General features: G+C 48.9%; 2 non-coding genes across 2 annotated transcripts; one reads left to right on the top strand and one right to left on the bottom strand.

The window, feature by feature from the left end:
- Positions 1-3178: 3178 nt before the first annotated feature.
- TRNAS-UGA lies at positions 3179-3260 on the bottom strand. Its single transcript has one exon. It is a non-coding gene; the product is annotated as a tRNA-Ser (tRNA).
- A 6597-nt stretch (positions 3261-9857) lies between these two features.
- On the top strand, positions 9858-9929 carry TRNAQ-CUG. Its single transcript has one exon. It is a non-coding gene; the product is annotated as a tRNA-Gln (tRNA).
- Positions 9930-10000: the final 71 nt, after the last annotated feature.

Below are 10000 nucleotides of genomic sequence, written 5' to 3'. Positions count from 1 at the left end.
AAGGGTGATCTTCATCAGTCATCAGAAAAAGTGAAAAGTAAAACAATTCTATTTCATGACTGTATTCCTCAGAGTTCTCCAGAGAAAGAGAACCAGTGGGATGTGGGTGTATAGAGAGCTTTATTTTGAGGAATTGGCTCTCAAGGTTATGGCGGCAGTGGCAGGTCCAAAATCTGCATAGTGGGCAGCGGGGAGGGAGGGAGGGGGAAGGAAGAGCCATCGTGGTAGTTCAAGCCTGAAGACTACCTGCGGCGGGGACCCCCCCCTGCTGGGGGGTCAGTCCTTTGTTCTGTTGAGGCCCTTCAACCGCATGGAGGGCAGTCTCCTTGACTCAAAGTCCACCAAGTTAAGTGGTAATCTCCCAAAACACAGTGACGGAAACATCACAGAAACACAGAATAATGACTGACCATGTATCTGGGCACCGCGGCCCTCCAGGCTGGCACGTAAAACTAGCCGTCACAACTATTTTCCTATCTGAAAGGTTAAAATAACAAAGGCAGGTGATACCAAGTGCTCTCAAGGCTGTGGAGCAGTGGACTCTTACGTGTGGCCATGCAAATGGGCTCAATCACTTGCAAAACTGTTTTGGCATTAGAGGACTAAAGCTCGAACCTACACATTTACTGTGATTCCACAGTTCATCCATGAGTATATCCGCCCAGCAAAAATCCCTCCTGAAGTTCACGTGAAAGACACAGATGAGAATATTCGAGACAGCACCATTTATCACAGCCCAAACTAGAAGCAATCCAAGTGCCTTTGCGGACCGGGCGGACTTGAAGATTCGCCTTGACATCTGTGGCTGATTTTGAAGAGTGGAAATGGTGGGGAAATGCCTGTCAGAACGAGACTGAAGGTGGTGGGGGACTTCTATGACCGAGGAAGCTCAGACTAAGAGTGCCCCAGAGGGGTGACACTCCAGTATTTGACACCCTAATGGCTGCTCCTTCCATCTCCCACGCCTCCTCCTCCTCCTATGTGTGTATGTGGCGGGGGGTGGGGGGTTGTTTTGTTTTGTTTTGTTTTTCTATTAAAAAAAAAAGTCCTGTTCCCACCTGGACCTTTTCTTTCCACTCTCTTCTGCATGCAAATCAGAGTCCTGAGTCTCTGAATTTATACTTTGTATTCCAAATCAACCAAAAGCCCAGATAAATGTTCCTGGTCCCTGAATGTGCAGGAGAAGGTATGAAGAGCGAGGACACGGACCAGGCGTGGAGAGAGAATCTTCCCCTGGAGTCTCTAAGTTGGAAGAGATGGAGACATTGAACACTGGCAGGAAACTACTGTTGAATTTGGGAGTTTTTCTTCTAACTGATCCAATTTTAATTTTTTATTGTAAAATCCCACTTCTTTACATTCTGTGTTGTTTGACACTCATTTCTAGCTATCTTTGGACCAAAACAGACAAGTAATGAAATGAGAGCAAAACTTGCAAACGTGATACCATGCCACACACGACAGATAAAGTGCACAGCCCACGATGTACAAGACGAACCACCTGACCTCAACCCCTTTGTAGTCCCCTTCATTTATGATTTCACGGCAGTCTCGTGGAGTAACTCCACACAGACTCACGCTCCAAGGATAAGACCGCCGACTACCCCAGTCATTTACTTAGTGACATATTCTGCTCACGGTTGCCACAGATCTCCTTCCGCAATTTCTGCTCTAAAATTATCCTATGACTAATCCTGGCCCGGAAAGTCCCCTCCTTGAGGCCCTGAGACTTTCAGACTAAGATTCTCCCTTGCTGAGCAAGTCGAATACACCCTTTTTACCAGAATCAACAGGTTTCCCTGATGGCTTCTGTGTGGGCTTCCACGTGGATTTTGCTTTTAGTCTCAAACTAGACATATTCCTGGGCTTGGCAGCCAAAGCCTTAAATCCACTTCCTGTGGTTTAACAAAACTGTCTCACTCTTGGTCTCGGGAGTTTTCAGGCTGAGAAGATAGAATGGTGGTGCTCTTCTTAAGAACTAACCATTCATACGAAGCTACGGTAACAATCATTTGTTATCACTCGAAAACAGGTAACACCTCGTTGCTCTCAAATGATATTCCCCAAACTTGGGCTAGCAGAACACTTAGTACACGATGGGTAAGAACCTCATACTCCAGACCAACCACTTAGACTTCTCTATGGAGGCAGAAATCTGAATAAGAGAGTCAGGCAGTAACATTAATTTCCAACTATAGGCATTAGCAATGAAAGCAGCCCTGATCTGCCCCCACACCCACCCCAACTTTTGGTTCCCTGCTATAGACACAAACTCAGAGTTCAAGCTCAGCCCTGTCCCTCACTAGCTGGGTGGCCTTGGCACATTATTTTACTCCTGTGGGTCTCAGTTTCCAGATTTATAAACTAAGGGTAATAATAGTATTCACTGCATATGAATGTTGTAAGGATCACACAAGCTAACACACATAAATCAGTTGGAAATAGGTCTGTAATGCATTTTTAATAAGTAGGAACTGATATGAAAGTCATTCCTGTGTATAAATTACAGCAGGAGTCAGTCACTAACCACTGTTTTTTAAAAGTGTGTTCCCTGTAGTATCTGCGAAAAGCAACCTCACAACCACGCTTAAGAAAGTCCTTGGTCTAGATACCATTTTATTGGGCAGTGTTGGGCAAGTCAATCTTTAGTTTCTTGTTCTGTAAAATGGGACTAATATCACCAATGTCATAGGGTTATATTGGTGATTAAATCAAATGAGGTAACGCATGTAATGCCAATTCAGAGCTTGGGACATAGCAAGGATTCAAAAAAATGATAGGTGTTAAAGTAAATACTGCTTTTATACATCTTGAATTCTAGATGGTAGCAACAAAAATTCCTCCACTCCAGGAGAGGATGGGGATTTGACTTTGATGCTGAGAATCCAAGTTGGCTATAACCCGTAATTGAGGAAAAGGAATAGCCTTCCTCAAATCAGGTATATGAAGTGATGTTCACCCTCCCACAGAGGCACTCATCCATTTGAGACTGAGGGTCAATGTTTCAGACACAGAGGTCTTTGGAATTGGAAGAACAGATCGTGGGACCCAGAGAAATAGGTAAGGTAACCGGCTACGCAGAGTCAATCAGACTAGCAGATGACTAGAACGCAGAAGTTACCGTTTTGTTTGGCGTGCAAACGGACGGGAGCGCTAGGAAGGAGACTTCGGGTAAAACCGTAGCCGGCAGGATTCGAACCTGCGCGGGGAGACCCCAATGGATTTCAAGTCCATCGCCTTAACCACTCGGCCACGACTACCTGCTGGCAGATGCCTCCTGTTGGCGACTTTGAAGGTGTGCCACGTCATGGGCACCAGCCCATCTTCCACGGTGATGTGACACGACGCTGTAATGCGATACAGGCAAAGATGGTTGGGTATGTAAATATTAGGTTTGCGAACGAGGAATTTCCTACGTCCAGTCAGGGCTTCTCAGTCCTGGATGAAATGCGTCGCCCATAAGCAAATCCAAATTCTTCGGGGCAGGTGGAATTCAGAGAAGCGTTGGGAGCCGAGAGGGTACTGTGTGCCCAGAACTCGACTCCCCCGTCACCGCCCACCGCCCGCCACAAGAAGGGATTTTGGAGCAGGTAGGGGTCCCAGCAACCTCAGACCTGCAGGTGCCCATGGTGCTTGGAAGCAGGCTGGAAGGAATTGGAGTCATTTGCGTTTGCTCTCAGCGTTAAACACTAAAACCTAAGTATCTTCGATGGCCTTCAACTGCTTTGCCCTTTCCCAATTCAAAAGAACGGGTTGAAGCCCGACTTGGGCGGGGGTGCGGGCTGGGAGGGGCAGGGAGGGAACAGGAGCAGAAGGCGACGCTGGGGAGGTCCCTGCTCCTCGCCTCCCCAGAGAGGGAAGCCCGCAGCCCCGGGAGCCTGGAGAATAAGGAGAAACGGCTCCGGTAACGGGTTTTCCAGCTTTGGGACATTCTCTACCCCTCCCGTACAGGAGGGCGCGAATGCCGGCGAAATCTAGCTAAATTAATAGAATTGTTCCTGCCGGTAGACCTGATTCGGTGACACACCATAGAACCAGGGTCTTCTTTGAGTGGAAAATTTAGGGACCATAGGATTGAGCCTGGAAATGGAAGTACTTGATCAAAGCACCATCACAGACGACTCAGACAGACTTCGGATACAATTGGGAGAATCCTTTCAGGTCTGAGGCCCTCGAAGTCTCTTGTAGTTAACTCTCCCATATTGTTCTCCTTTAGGGCAGGCAAAGAGAGGACTGCTCCTGGGGTGGGTTCAGGTGTGTCCCCCAAGAAGATACACTGCAATCCTGCCCCTCCCACCTGTGAATGTGACTTTGTTTCAAAACAGTCTTTGCAAATGCAATAGAGTTCAAATGAAGTCATTCTGGATTAGGTTGGGCCCTAAATCCAATGATAGTACCTTATAAGGAAAGGGAGATTTGGAGACACACAGAAACAGACACACAGGGGAAAAGGCCAAATCAGAAAGAGGCCAGGATTGAAGCAATGCAGCTGCAAACCTCGGAAGGCCAGGGAGGAAGCCATGACACATCCTCCCTCAGACACTCTAGAAACAACCAGCCTTGCAGACACCTTGAACTGGGGTTTCTGGTCTCTGCAGCTGTGAGAAGAGAAGTTTCTGTTGGTTTAAGCCACTGACTGTACGGTAATTCGTTATGGCAGCCCTAGAAGGCAATACAGCTCCTGCCCTGCATGCTTGGAACAAGATTCTTGTTCAGGTAGCGCTTCTAAATTCTACCAAGGAAGCTCACGCAAATGGTTACTTCCTTCCACGTGGCAAACTTATTTTGGAGAAAACTCTTCTAGGGAAATAGTCCAAACTAAAGGAAATTATTTATGTGCAAAGACCTAGATGATCCTTATAGTTATAATAATAACATGATTAAAACTTCAACAATGGGAGGGGATGACTATATAACTAGGTTCTATCGAGCTGGAAGAATGCTGCAAAGCTAGTGAGAACAGTATTTTGGAAGAGGCTGTGACAGCTCGGGGAAGAAGCATGTGACGAAGTGTTAAATGGAAAGAGCCAGATCAAAACTATCTGTAATATATGACCTTGATTATGTACAATTTTGCTTTATAAACACTTGGACCTTGGGGGGAAATACGCCAAAGTACTGTTAGTGTGGCTTCTGGGTTTGAGGGTACCGGGTTATTCTTGTTTGTTTTTCTATGATTGGAAGCATACGTCATTACTGATGTTTTTAAAATGAAGAAGCAGAAATAGTGATTTTATCACTGGACTGAGAAAGATGTATTCTCTAGATGCAAGACTTCAGTATGACTCAGTAGCCAAACATGGGCTCAAGTGGTCATTGTCCAAAGGGACTATTTGTTAAATATGTTGGGGAGGCCAAATTTGACAGAGGAGGAAACAAAGAGAGAGATTAAGTGCCTGGCCCAAGGTCACAGAGCGAGCTGCTAAAAGCAACAGAAGAGTTGCCGCTGGGAAATCTGGATTCCTGTAAGGAGGGTTTAGGGCAGAAAATACCACATTCATTTTGGCTTTTGTTGGTTTGTTTTTTTTTTTTTTAAATAGGCTTTGTCAAGCCATTTCACTTTTAAAACTAAATATTGTGTAATTTATAATGATGATGATGATATTATTATTATTATTATTATTATTATTATTATTATTAGAAAAATAATTTGGGAGATTGAAGTCCAAAGTCAGCTACAATGGTGAGGCTTGTGGCTGGAAGAGCCTACCTTTCTGATGTTCAGATTTTGAGAAATAGTCCTCAACGAATGAATGTATAGGTTGCATTTTTTTGTGTACTTGTCTCAGATTCACAAGACAATTAGCACCAAACAAAAACCCTTGAAATGCTCTGTAACAGATCATCTCAGTTATTGTGTTTTCAGAACAAAGGCTTCTGCTCTTTGCCTTGTTTCTTTAGGAAAAGATTTTTCTTAAATTAAAATAGACCAGTTTTTTCAAAAACGCAGCAGAAGAATGGCACCTGTCCGGAAGGGCTGTCCCCTGGAGAGGAAGAGACTTGTCAGAGGCTCTGCTCCTGGGCTGTCCACCCTATCCCGTGGGCATCACTCAGATGGTGAAGTGATCCCTGAAGGCCTGGAGTGAGAATCATCCAAAGAGTCCTGATGGGAACCAGACTTGAGCTTGGAGTGGTAAAAAGAATTAGGAAAGCCTGTCTCCCGCCTGAGGGTGCTGGCAGCAAGCCAGCCCGGGATGAGCTGCTCGGACGCCACAAATGCCACAATTTTTACTCATCTACACATAGTCTCACGATGAAACCAGTTGGAAAATACTGCCAACTGGGGACGAGAAGGGCTTTTGTGAGTGTGTGGTTTAAACGCTCTTTCTTGTGAACATGCATGCAGAGAGGCAACAGGACGTTACATGCACGCTGCAATGATGTCACACGGGGAACACTCGTGAGATTCCACGCAGGTCGGGACACAGAGCTGCGCCCGCGCCCCAGAAGCTGCCTCCTGCCCCACCCCCACCAACAGATTGCTGAGTATATTTTAGGTTAAAATGGTCCTACTACCATGCGTAGTTTTCTGTCCCTGCTGGTGCAGCCAGCACATCCACACAGTTTATCATCCCGCACATCCTTCTGTGCTCCCCTTTGATACCTTGTCCGCTCGTGCATAGGCTGAATAGCTCTACGTTATTCTATTATTTCCTATCTGGTCACGTGAAAGTTGCATACTCCTTTGATTTTCTTTTGATGGTGGGACTAGAGATCACCACGTACAGTCCTGACCGAACAATTCTTATACTGATATTTTACCATTTTCCCGGACAATGCAAGAGACTTAATATCAGAAAATGTAATTCTGTGCATCCCTCTCTGGGGGGTGTCTAGATTCGTTGTTTGCACACATTTGTACCCTACGTTCATCTTCTCCTCTGGAGGACTTCATATTGCTCCACGCAGTCAACAGTTGCTTAGATCTGACTATAACGCATCATCGTTATTCAGATTGTCTACATCTTCCTCTGGGATCTTTTCTACTTTGTCTCTTGATTTTCAGGAGCTGCAAGGCCTTCCGGCTGGAATATAGTTTATGAGACGCTTATGACTTGGGGGTAACAGGGCCTCCATGAGTGGACAGGAAAAAACCCAAGGAAACTAGGTGTTAAATGACACAGGATTTAGAAAACTTACTGAGAGTCGTGAGAGGAAAAGAGGAAAAAGAATATTTGATATTTCAAGAAGAATATTTCAGTCATATTTTGTTTGCGGGGGGAATAAATGAGATACCTATGAAAGAGCGTGCATACTTCAAAGCAGTTCCCGGAGACCGGTACCAGTGACTTCCCCGATGTGGGACTGACCTTGGTCTGGCAGGAAACTTACCAGGCCTTGAGGCTGAAAGCCCAGGTGGATTCTCCAGTGCTCCCTGAAGTCATCCCTGATGCTCCCTGACATGCCGGGTTCAAAGTCGGCCCTCGAGGCCTAACGCTACCTTGTACCTCTGGCCTGAACAGAGGTCTCGGTCCACCACCAAACCATCAAATCTCCTCTTCTACTTTCATTATAGATCACTGTCCAGACAACCACTCTGTAGACTGTGTCCCTATCTTGCATCTTCTCTATGAAAAAGTGTGAGCCAAGACACCCTTCAACACAGCCACTTCAATCTCTGCTCGAATGTAAACATCCAGACTTTATAAGAATATGCGATTAGCCTCCAGCCACCTGCTGGTTCCCTTAACTCATGTCTTCATACTTTCAGTCTATCCCATCACTGTTAGCCCCACATCTCCAGGGGCAGAGCCAGGGCTTGGTGTCCTGCTTAGCGCTGTGTGCACAGCACTGAGCACAGCAGTCGGCATGGCACACGATTCCTCCTTCCGAATTCCTCCCAGTCTCTATGCCCTGAGGACGGCGGTAGGCTCTGCAGGCCGTAGCAGGAGTCTGATAATGTTAAAAGGGTAGGGAATTGTGCTGGTGCGCATTGCAACCCAGAGTTCTGAATTCACCTTGAAGAAATAATTCTATTTGGCCACTTTCTTGTTCTTATTCCCCAGAGCAGTAGTTCCTATTTTCTCGGGAAGATGGAAGAAAACGGTCAAATACCCCAACTCAGTTTCTCCTATGATCAAAACCGTACAGGAGTCTGGCACATTTATCACAATCAGTGAGCTAGTATTTATACATTAGTATCAACGTAAGTCCAAAAATTATTCAGATTTCCCTGGTTTCTACCTAACGTCGTTGTGGTTCCAGGACCCTATTCAGAATACCACGTCGTATTTGGTCATCGTGTCTCCTCAGGCTCCTCTTGGCTGTGGCAGTTTCTCAGACTTTCCTTGTTTTTGACGATCTTGGCGGTTTGGGGTACTGCTCAGGTGTTTAGTAGAATGCCCCTCATTTGTCCGATGTTTTTCCCATAATTCAACAGGCGTTATGGGCTTGGGGGGAAAGATCACAGAAGTAAAGTGCCATTTTCGCGTTCATCGTTTACACCATGTCAGGGGTACACACCGTCAAAAACGGCTTCTGGCGGCTGAAGCTGACTGGGGTCCCCGGCAGAAACGCGTTTGTCAGGCTCCTTCCAGCGTTGACCCTTTCCTCCCTTGCCGAGCTGCGCTCTTCGGAAAGCAACCGCTGACCAGTAAGGGGTGCGGAGCTGGGTTGTCCGGTTCTGCTGCTCGGGGACCCCCGAGACTGAGGCCGGTGGCCCGTCGGGAAAGCCGCGGGCACCGGGCTGTAGGAGCTGGAGAGCGGGCTGCACGGTCACTCGGTAGGCCAGCCGTTGACTTGCCAGACGCCTCTTCGCCCGCCTTCATCCGTTCGAGTGCTGCTGTCTGCTTGGTTGCTGTGCCCCTAAGGCTTCGCAGCGCGCGTTGTGCGCCCCCCCGCCGGCGGGAGAGTTCGCGCCGTCTTTCCGCTGGGGAGGCGGCGGGTCGGGGGTCCGGGCACCGGGAGGGGCGGAGCGGCGGGGGCAGCGGGACACGGGCTCTGCGACTGCGGCGCCACCGTCTCTCGCCGCCGGCTGTCACCTGCGCTCCTCGGAGCTTTTCCTTCCGCACCGACGTCTTTTTGCCACGAAAACGATGTCGGCTGCATGCCGACACCTCTCGGGGGCCGCGCTGGGAAGGTTCACCCCGGACACCTGCGAGTATTTACTCAGCGAGGACGCCTTGCTTCCGTCCTCAGCCCTTCCAAGTGACCGTCTGGGGTCGCTCCTGCCGCTTCGCGACACCGGGGAGTCGGTCCTGCTGGCAGTTCGGGAAAGGCTCACAGCCGCTGTCCGGGAGAGCCCGGGCGAAGCTTCCAGAGAGAGCACCTGCTCGGAGGGCGGGAGGTTTGCGTCGCGCTTTTACCCCTGCGTGTCCGCGGGGCGCAGCCTCCCGGGAGCAGAAGGCGCCTCTTCTCCAGGGGCCGGGCCGCGCCGCCCAGGACGGGTCGGCCCCGCGCGCCAAATGACGTCATCCACAGGTTACCCGTCACGGAATTAACCTGCGAGGGCGGAGAGGCCGCGAGCCGGTTGGTCCAGCAGCGCCGGCGGGTGGAGCCCCCGCCGTCACCGCCCGTGCAGGTGGAGCCCCCGCCGCCGCCGCCCCTGCCCGGCAGGTGGAGCCGCTGCACCTGCCGCTGGACAGCCGGGAGGGGGCGGCCGGGCGCACAGAAGCCCGCCAGCTGCAGAAAGGCCAGAGGGCGCCCACAAGCAAGGACCTGTCTCATCTGTCCCTAGAAACCGATTTGCTTTGGGATTTCTCACGAAGAGCCGTGTGCACGCGAGAGAAGACCCGTGTGTCCCGGAGGCAGATACCAAAAACCAGGACGCGAATTTCAGCTTTCCTAAGGACTGCTTGATTTCAGAAATGGACATACATCCTGTCAGGAAGGAGTGCCGCGAATATTGTTGCCCGCGGGGTTCCATGGTGTAATGGTTAGCACTCTGGACTCTGAATCCAGCGATCCGAGTTCAAATCTCGGTGGAACCTAAGCGTTTTTCTTTTCTTATTTATTTATTTTTAAAGTTTCCCTTTTAGTGATGGTTGGCAGGGGACCCCCA

Source organism: Ursus maritimus, unplaced genomic scaffold, assembly GCF_017311325.1.
Source record: "Ursus maritimus isolate PB19 unplaced genomic scaffold, ASM1731132v1 scaffold_30, whole genome shotgun sequence".
Lineage (NCBI taxonomy): Eukaryota > Metazoa > Chordata > Mammalia > Carnivora > Ursidae > Ursus > Ursus maritimus.
This window is presented reverse-complemented; position numbering and strand designations above follow the sequence as displayed.